Source organism: Dendropsophus ebraccatus, chromosome 11, assembly GCF_027789765.1.
Source record: "Dendropsophus ebraccatus isolate aDenEbr1 chromosome 11, aDenEbr1.pat, whole genome shotgun sequence".
In the NCBI taxonomy this organism is placed as follows: Eukaryota; Metazoa; Chordata; class Amphibia; order Anura; family Hylidae; genus Dendropsophus; species Dendropsophus ebraccatus.
This window is the reverse complement of record NC_091464.1, coordinates 15,175,631-15,185,519: the sequence shown is the minus strand read 5'-3', so window position 1 is coordinate 15,185,519 and position 9,889 is coordinate 15,175,631.

Below are 9,889 nucleotides of genomic sequence, written 5' to 3'. Positions count from 1 at the left end.
TGTCACATCCCAAAAACATCACAAAGAAAAAGCATTGCAGTTATTGCATTTTATGCTTCTTTATTAACTATTAGGTAACATCTGGCCACAAATTTCTTTCTCACCAAAAAAGGCAAAACATTTTTTTCTGCTGTTATTTAACAAATTTAACTCCCCCCCCCCTCCTTTTTAGTACAAGCTTTATGTAGATCTGCCAAGGACACCCACAGAACAGAGCCCTGTAATGTTCAGCTCCGCAGAAATATGGGGGTCTATTTCAAGTATTGTAGTTATTATATGAAGTTTAAGATTGATCCAGCCTCAGGGTTCATTCACACATACTTTATCTGCTAAAGATCATGCTGTTAATTTAACGCTTTAGACCTGCTGCAAATCCTCTATAGATCTACTGTACAGTGTTTCTGCACCAAATTTATCATTTTTGTCTGTGGAGCGCTTTGTTTTTATCAGCCGGCGGCTGCGTATCTTTTATTACGCGGGGAGATGTGTGTCTGACGGAAGGATATTTTTTGACATGCTGAAAGACAGTAATTGGCCAATAAGCGAGCGTTTGCTCATGCCTCCTTCACACGTCCAGAAATTTATCCGGATTTTCTGATAAGAAGTTTGTATACATTTCCGGACCCCTGGGGTTCTATTGGCCATGGATACCCTTCAGGATTTTTCCTAAAGGGTGTCTGCCGGAAAACATCTCCGGAAAATATGGGACATGTCTAGAGATGAGCGAACCGGGTTCGGGTTCGAGTCGATCCGAACCCGAACGTTCGGCATTTGATTAGCGGGGGCTGCTGAACTTGGATAAAGCTCTAAGGTTGTCTGGAAAACATGGATACAGCCAATGACTATATCCATGATTTCCACATAGCCTTAGGGCTTTATCCAAGTTCAGCAGCCACCGCTAATCAAATGCCGAAAGTTCGGGTTCGGATCGATTCGAGCATGCTCCAGGTTCGCTCATTTTTTTTTCTTCTCTTTCCTTCCACGGCTGATCAGGGTTTGGGGTTGGGGTGGGCGGGAGGATGGGTGGTTATAGGGGTGGAGAAAAGGGGAAAAAGAGAAAAGTTTATATCTTTTGTATGATGTATGAAGATGGTATGGCAATTTTATTTCTGTCTTTTTTTAAATATTGTAAAAATTGCTAAACTGAAAAGAATAAAGAATTTTTTAAAAAAAGACATGTCCTATATTTGTCTGGAATTCCAGCACAGATGCCCCATATATCCCAATGGTAGTATTTAGATTTCCGGACAGCTCCAGATGCATATCCAGAGTTCCAGATGCATTGCATGATAGCCTGGGCCACACCAGCTCCCTGACTAGTGCCTCTGGGTGCTGATGCTGGCCCTTTTGCTAATCAGGGCACATACAGTTGAACGCATCACTGTGATTGAGCCACTGGCCCCCGACCCTGTCAATCACTCTTGTGGCCGGAGGAAACATACTTCTGGCCACAAGAGGCCGTTAACTCACCCCAGCTCCTCTCCTCTGTTTTTTTACGGCCAGGAAACACTCATGGTTTCCTGAAGCCTCCTGAAAGGCTTCCTAATAGTAAAAAAGGCTATGAACGCGTGAAGGGCGCCTCACTCAGCTGATCACTGACTTTATTACATGGAGATATCTGCCATATTTTTCCGATACTCTCCCTGTGTCATCGGGCCTTTAGCCTTTCTTCCCTTTGTTATTGCACTTCTCTACAATGGCTTTGCACGTCTTGCCTTAGCCATGTTTTGGAGTTTCCCAGCAAGCATCCATGGCCACTAGCTTTTACAGTCCCTAGGAGAAACGGAAATGTTGCATTTCCCACATTGCTATAAAGGGCACGGAGTTAGGAATGTTTATGTAAGTTAATGATGTGTAAGTTATCTGTGATCTTCCACTGTTCCAACCAATTAAGGAAGGAGATGGATTTTGAAGGCTATTTTCGTATACACAAATGTGTTGTATAATGAAATAAAAATTGTGAGAAAGGAACAAACTGAATACTGGGTCTTGTTTACGGACTAATTGTAGGTTTATAGGCGAAGATCAAATGAAGGACAGCATTCAGTTACGAGGCCGTGTCCACTTGTTTAGGAAAGCCATTAACATGGTTGACTTTCCAGTGGTGTCCCCAAACCTAGAATAATGGGGTTTGTCTCCCTACACTTTGTCTACTTTCCTATATCCCAAAACTATTATACTAACATAGGTTTATTGACTTAGTAGAAAATGCTGTGCCCCTGTGGTATGAAACTAGCTTGAATGTAATAGAAACGTACATGGGCACCGCTCCTTGGTTATAACCATTCACAAGTAGGGTAGTGTGTGTGGACATAGAATAGAGTTTAGCCAGGGAGGGGGAAGATCAAAGGCAGGAACATCCTTGGCTATGGCCATTTTGTGCAATCTCCACTTTTTTATTTTTTTTTAACTTTATTTTCAATCTACTAAAAATATGAATCAAATGCAAAAATGGCTGTAAAATGCTGTGTTTTTGGTCTATTTTTAAGTCAGTGTCAGCAAAAAAAAAAAAAAAAAAAAGTTACAGTGATGCCTTGGATTACGAGCATTATTCGTTCCGGGACCGCGCTTGTAATCCAAATCCACTCTTAAATCAAAGCAAATTTTCCATTAGAAATCACTGATATGCAAACAATTAGTTCCACGCCCCAAAAATAATGATTTATTCTGAATAACATGTAAAACAAATGAAACAAACATTAAGAAACAGCTGAATATGTGATAATATAAGTTACTGTACAGTATAGCAATTACCACAGCCGTTGTTTTAAAATAACAGCAAATATTTGCCATTAAATGACGGCCGTCCACTCAATTACAACATTATGTGAACAGAGCCTTTCTGTGTTTTCAATCCACTTCTGGTTTTGGTTGCTATACAGCCTCACAAATACAGCCTCAAATATACATAGTGTGAACCCAGCTTTATAATGTATAGTAAGGGCATAACCCTGATAACACAGCAGCAGTTTGTAGATACAAGATGGAACTGCAGATCACCATAATGCAGTAGCGTAGTACAACAGGCTAGAATAGAGAAGTGGGGCTGCTGTCAGAGGTCTGTGTGGTCACATGACAGCAATGGGGAAGGGGAGGGTGTTCAGCATGGACCAATCAGGAAGTGAGAATCACAAAGCTGTGCAGGAGGACAGAGGCAGAAACTTTATATACAGCAGTGTGAGTGGCTGAGTGTAAGTGCAGGCACTTTATAGCAGGAATGGAGAGGATGAGAAACACAAGGGCTGACAGAGACTGCAGAGAGCAGAGAGAAATGAGCAGGACAAATGTGGGCAAAGTATAGCAGTATTCTCTGTCTGGGGAGAGAGGGGTTACGGCTATGGAGAGATTACCTCCACAGTCCTGTCCCCTGATGCAAGCCCCAGCCTGAGGTGGATCTGCTATGATTTGGAAGGTGAGGAAGACTTTCTGGGTCAAAGTACACTGTATATGCCTTTGTTGAGCTGTAAATGGTTGAAAAAAACCCCTTGCAATTAAAGGGAAAGTCTGGCATACAGGGGGTGGGGAGAACAGAATCGAAAAAGTATACTTACCTGTCCCCATGCCCCCACAACCCCACATCATCAGCTTTCTGACAGCCACCAGAACTTTTGGCTTCCTGGTATGTGACAATTCGTGACGTTGCAGCAGCAGCTGAAGTACACCTGCAGGGATCTGGGAGCTGTTATGCGGAGCTGCAATGGCACCGGGACTGGTAAGTATACTATCTTTATTATGTTCCCCCCATCCCTGCCTGCACTGGGTTTTTAATTTTCAACAGACTTGTCCTTAAGTATTAGGCCTTAAATTACAACTGTAAAATTACAATTTTACTAAATATGGCTATGTTCACACAGAGCATTTTGAATTGGAGGAAAAAACAGACCAAAACTAAACTGTGGCTTATTTTTCAGATGTTTATGTATTTTTTTAAAAAAATTTAAAAGACTTATTTGTAAAAATAACCAAAGAAATACCAGCTGTTTTTATCATTCAGTTCAATAGAACGCAATAAGTTTTTAGAGCCTTAAAACTGTCCTTAAAAAACTCCTCTAACATACTGGCTATGCTCAGTATGCCAAAAAGCTTAAAAATAAAATCATGCTTTTCTGAGCACAGAGACATCTGCTTGTCACATGATGAAACTGTAATAAAAAATACTCTGTTACTGTTAATTCAGTTTGATCGAAATATCACCCTAAAGGTCACAACTTCATGTTGGCTTCATTGAAATCTCCATTGATGCGTAGAAAAAAGACTTTCTCCAGTAACTTGTTATTCAGCTTGTTTAAAGTTTTGCCAATTTCTTAAAGATTTAATAGATGAGAGAAGACGTGTAGATGTGTATGACTGCGCCGATTACAAAACATCACAGACTTCTGCAGTGTTTGTTCATTTAATAATTGCATTGGGATACAACTAAGTTAAGGTGGACAGTTCCAACTATTGCCAAATATTTATGCACATTTCTATATTAAAGGGGTCCTCTAACATGGATGACATTCTTGGAAAACGCTATTACCGACTAGTGGTGGTCCGGTCTCCATATGAAGATGCACAATGAGGAGGCTTCTCAGGAAAACCCGTCCCTTGTAGGAGAAATGGCGCAGCAGCTTGTATGTATGTATGAATGGATGTTGTCAGACAATAGCTGAGGATGAGCCAGGAAACAAAGGCTGCAGTGTCAAGGGGGAAAACCAGATGTGCAGTCAGAAAACACAGCCAGAGGTCAAACCAGAGCGATTCATGCTGAAGTGACAAACCAAAGCAGACAACATGCTTGGAACCAATAACAAAGCAAGATGTAAAGAGTAACGATGACTTTTCAAAAATTCGGTTTGGCAAACTCTTATGTAAAGTTCGAGTTTGTCCGAACTGAACCTTAAAACGGACCGCACTAAAACAGCTGTTTTAGTGTGGTTCAAAAACATTTATACTTACCTGTCCGCGCTTTCCTGGTGTCCTTTATCTCTGGTCTCTGCAGCAACCAAAATTCTGTCCAGCCAATCACTGACTGAGATAGGACAGCACCATGGCCAGTGATTGGCTGAGCAGGCAGTCACTTCTGCCTCAGTCAGTGATTGGCTGAACAGGCTGGAGGTTGCTAAACACACCGCAGACCCAGAGGAGGGCATCAGGGGAGTGGTTGTTTTATAGTTGTGTGGCTGATATCTTTCTGAACTTGTTCCAAACTTTGCAAAAAGTTTGGTTTGGTACTGAACCGATCTAATTGCAAAGTTTGAAATGAATCTCAGTTTGGAAACTTTGGTTTGCTCATCTCTAGTTAAGATACTAAAAAAAAAATAACGCAGAACTCGGAGAAGACAAAAGAATGCTAGGTGCTGTTTTCTCACCTTGATCCAAGGGTGTCTATTCAGATAAGTAGGTAAAAAACTGCAGCACTCCAGACTTAAAGTGAAAAAAGTGAAGGTTTATTCCATACAAAAACCCATGAAAAATAGAGCTATTTTTCATGTTGTTTTGTATGGAATAAACCTTAACTTTTTTCACTTTAAGTCTGGAGTGCTGCAGTCATTTACGTACTTAGTTAAGATACTAGATACATTATATTAAAACAATGACAAGGGGTCACTCAGCGTAACCACCGAACAGGTTGTAAATCTAAAAATTTTTTTTTTATTCCTTTAACATCTAAAGTTTCAGCTTTAACGTTCCAAGCATTACGGGGATTGCAGTTTTGCAACATTTGGAGGGCTGGATGTTTGATACCAGTGGAGTAAAGGATATGAATTTGGTAATACCTCCATCCACCATTAATTGCAGCAAAGAGAGATAAGCGTATCGCTTTGTTCCTATCTGTATTTCGCTCGTCAGGCTGTGGGCTTTGTAGTCTGCTCCACTCCCTGCCGCTCCTCCCCAGGTGCCCAGGACTGGATCCATCTTTTCCTGTCACCTGGGGAGTCATTGGGGAGGAGCGGCACAAAGCAGAGCAGACTTTAAAGCCCGCAGCCTGATGAGCGGAATACAGATAGGAACAAAGTGCTTTGCTTCGTTCATACGGTAGATTCTTCATCTCTAACAGCAAGAATGGGACAGATGGATGAGATTTTACCAACAGCAACGGGTCAAACCAAAGCTTTGGCTGCAAGGAAGCTGTACACTCCAAATGGTAACAAAGTTGTTTAATTTGTTCCTGCATCATTGGGACAACACAAACAATGGTGGGAAATGTAGACGTAACCGTAATAATTTCATGTCGGAGTTGTATTGTCAGAGAAGTCCTTGTTACATTGTTAGAAGTTGGGTATTTTCTTGGTAATTTTAAATATCGAGTGCCAATAAATTCTCATGTGTTCTGGATTTGCTGCAACTTACGGGAATCTTTAACTCATTATGTTTGTTTTCTTAGAATTTGGAACCCTGATGCCTTTTGGATTTGCGGCAGGAATATAAGTAGAAGAACTTAACTGTCCCTGCTGTGTATCTGCATGATTATGGGCGTTCTACTTAGGGCTGATCATTACAAGCCAAAACTTTTTACATATATCTAAAACATTATATACTATATATATTAATATTATCATATTTAGGAAGTGTAATTTGTAAATTAGATTTAAGCATGTGTGCTATTGATATTCATGATAAAAATGTATGCCATTTATGGGTGACGTCCTGTTGTTTTGAAATGTTCTTCATCCCACATTTTCCGTACAGTCAAAATGTATCCAGATGTAATTCAGCTAGATGTGTGCCAAAAGGTCGCGTTTAACATATAGCTGGCTCATAGACATTTATAAATACTGAACAGTCAGGACATTTTATTCCTGCTGCCAACTCTATGGATAAACGTGGCATCAAATAGACTTAGTTTTAGTACAAACAAGCAGAGTTGTATACATACATAGTTGATAAGGTTGAAAACAGATAAGGTACCATCAAGTTCAACATATAACCCTACTGTATTATAAAATTCAGATGTATGTTTCTTTTTTTTTTTTTTTGCTGTAGACAACACATACTTTTTGAAGTCTTCTATTAACAAAATAAAGCTTATTGTTTTAGGTTTTGTCACTTTTTTTTGCTATAATATGAATAAATATCCATTTTTTATTTAGTTATTAGAAATAAAAGTTTACTAAAGTTCACATAGTTTCCATAACTGTAATTTTCTTGTATTGCCCAGAGTTGCTGTACCTAATAGTTGCTCCTGTCCTTTGTTGCTTCACCTTATAGTAAACCTTGATAAATTAGGCCGATAAATTTGTCACCCATCAGGCCAGCGGGGGCTTGTGTACACCAGGGAGAAGGCAAGGGTCTATCCCATGGGTCTCTAAACTGCAGCCCTCCAGCTGTTGCAATACTCCATTTCCCATCATGCCTGGGCAGCCGAATCCAAAGCTTTAACTGCCCAGGCATGATGAGAATTGTGGTTTTGCAACAGCTGGAGGGACGCAGTTTGGAGACCCATGGTCTACACCTTCTCCCTGGATTACACCAGAGGTGCATCCTTATTAAATCTCTCCCAAAGTCACCCGTTACTGTACCTGATAGTCATCCCTGTCCCCTGTTGCTGTACCCGATCTTCATTCCTGTTAGTGTACCTAATCATCTCTCCCATTAGTGTACCTGATTGTCGCCACTGTTACTATATGTGAAATTTGAAAAATTTGAAAAGCCATATAACATCCTAAAAAATAAAAGGAATTTTACCAAAATAATGCGGACATAGGGGGACATTTATCCGACGTTTTTTACCCTAGGCTTACAAATGTCCCCGCAGCTCCGGAGCTCAGAAGATTTATGTAGAGGCGCACTGCCTCTACATAAATCCTGTGTGCACGGAGCCCGTCCGTGCGAACAAAATGAAACCTACGCCAGCTCAGAAGCCTTTTAATAAATTTCCCCCATAGAGTAGACATATTGTAAATTCCTGGACATGATGGGAACACTGTAACAGTTAGAGAGCTGCAGGTTCCCCATTCCGGCAATAAGTGAACATGTGGAGGTAAGAAGAAGATGTTAAACACTATTTATTATCCATTCATAAAGTAAAGTACACTAATTCAACCAGAAATGCAATAAACATAACGCTTTACTCTATATACTACACATGTAGAATATTGGTTTGAGTACAGTATGATAGATTCTCCAGTCAGGTCTCACTAGTGATCACATTCCACACAATGAAGATTGTCACGTAACATATTCTAAGATTTTATTCAGTGTCTTTATCCGGAGTTAGAAATAGACAGGATTATTTACTATCACTGAACTCCGTGCTAAGGATTATGATAGCAGCCAGAGGTTATATAGGACAGTCTTCAAGATGTGTGAGGCTTACTTATAACCCATCCTCCTTGATTAGTGGGTAAGGAGTCTCGATAAGACCTGTGACAGGTGATAAGTAGTTACAGTCATCAGCTATTTATGTCTTATGGATTAGCAAAAAAATCTAATATAATCAGAGCTGCTACAATGGAGTTCTTACACAGATCCCAAGTCATTCATACTATGTACACAACAAGACACTGGGAGTGTCATAATGGGATGGGGGCACTGGCAGATACAGATGCATTGGCACACATGGCCATATTGTCACTCTATTGGGGCACTAAGAGTGCATGGGTTTTTACTTTGCCTCCCTGTCCTCTGATTCTGTGTGTATAAACAAAAAGTTCTCTTTTTTGTTGGATTCAGTAAGAAAAAAAAAAAGTTTTAAATATTCTACTGCGGTGCTTTTAACTATCGCGGTTATTGTGAAATTGTTTTTTCGTGACATATTCCTCTTTATGTTTGGGGTATACTTTGGTTGATACACTCAGTAGTTTTTTTGTAAGAAACACATTTGCGGAAAAACTTGAAAAATTTACGTTTCTTTATATTCAAAATTCTCTTTTCCTAAGAAAAATAGTCATGTCACATGGACTAATTATTACTGCAACATCTACAACATGTCTGCTTTATGGTGACGTCATTTGGTGAACGTCCTTTTGCTTGTTAGGATGTTAGAGGGCTTTGAAATTTAGCAGCGATTTTTCAAATTTTAAGGAAAATTTCAAATTCTGATTTTATTAGGGACCAGTTCAGTTCTGAAGTGGATTTGTGGCGCCTAAATGTTAGTTACCTCCACTGTAAAAACTGCACCCCTCAAAGTAGTCTAAGTAACATTTCATAAGTTTATTAACCCTGTATTAACCCTTTAGGTGTTTCGTAGAAATTTAAGCAGGTTGGAGGAGAAATTTGAAATTTACATTTTTTTGGCAGATATTCCATTTGAATCCATTTTTTTCCTCTAAAGCTAGGTTCACACTGCGTTTTTTCAATCCGTTTTTTTTATCCGTTTTTTGCATTTGTTTGCATCCGTTTTGATCCGACTTCCAATGTAAAAAAAACGGATCAAAACGGATCCGTTTTTTTTTTTGACGGACACAAAAACTTAGCTGACACTACTTTTGTGTCCGTAAAAAAAAAACGGATCCGTTTTGATCCGTTTTTTTTTTCTACAATGGAAGTCAATGGAAAAACGGATGCACACAAATGCATCCGTTTTTCATCAGTTTTTTTTGCAAAAAACATATGAAAAAAAGGGATTGCAAAAACGCAGTGTGAACCTAGCCTAACACAGCAAATACTAACAGAGAAATATCACTCACTATTTATTCCGCTTATTCCAGTGTTTCTAGTAATCCCCATAGGTGGCCGCAGTGCGTCACCTGACTCAACCACAGGCCGCAGACATGACAGAAGCCTTGTGTATTTTTGGGGTCTTTTTTTTATTTCAGTTTTTTTTTAGCCATTATACCATGTCACAGAGGCCTTGCGGTGCCAAAATATTTGTGTAAGACAAGTTGACGTTTCCATCGGTACCGTTCGAGGGGACATGCGACACCCTGATAATTTTTTGTTTAATTTTTTATGAGGTGGTACAAAT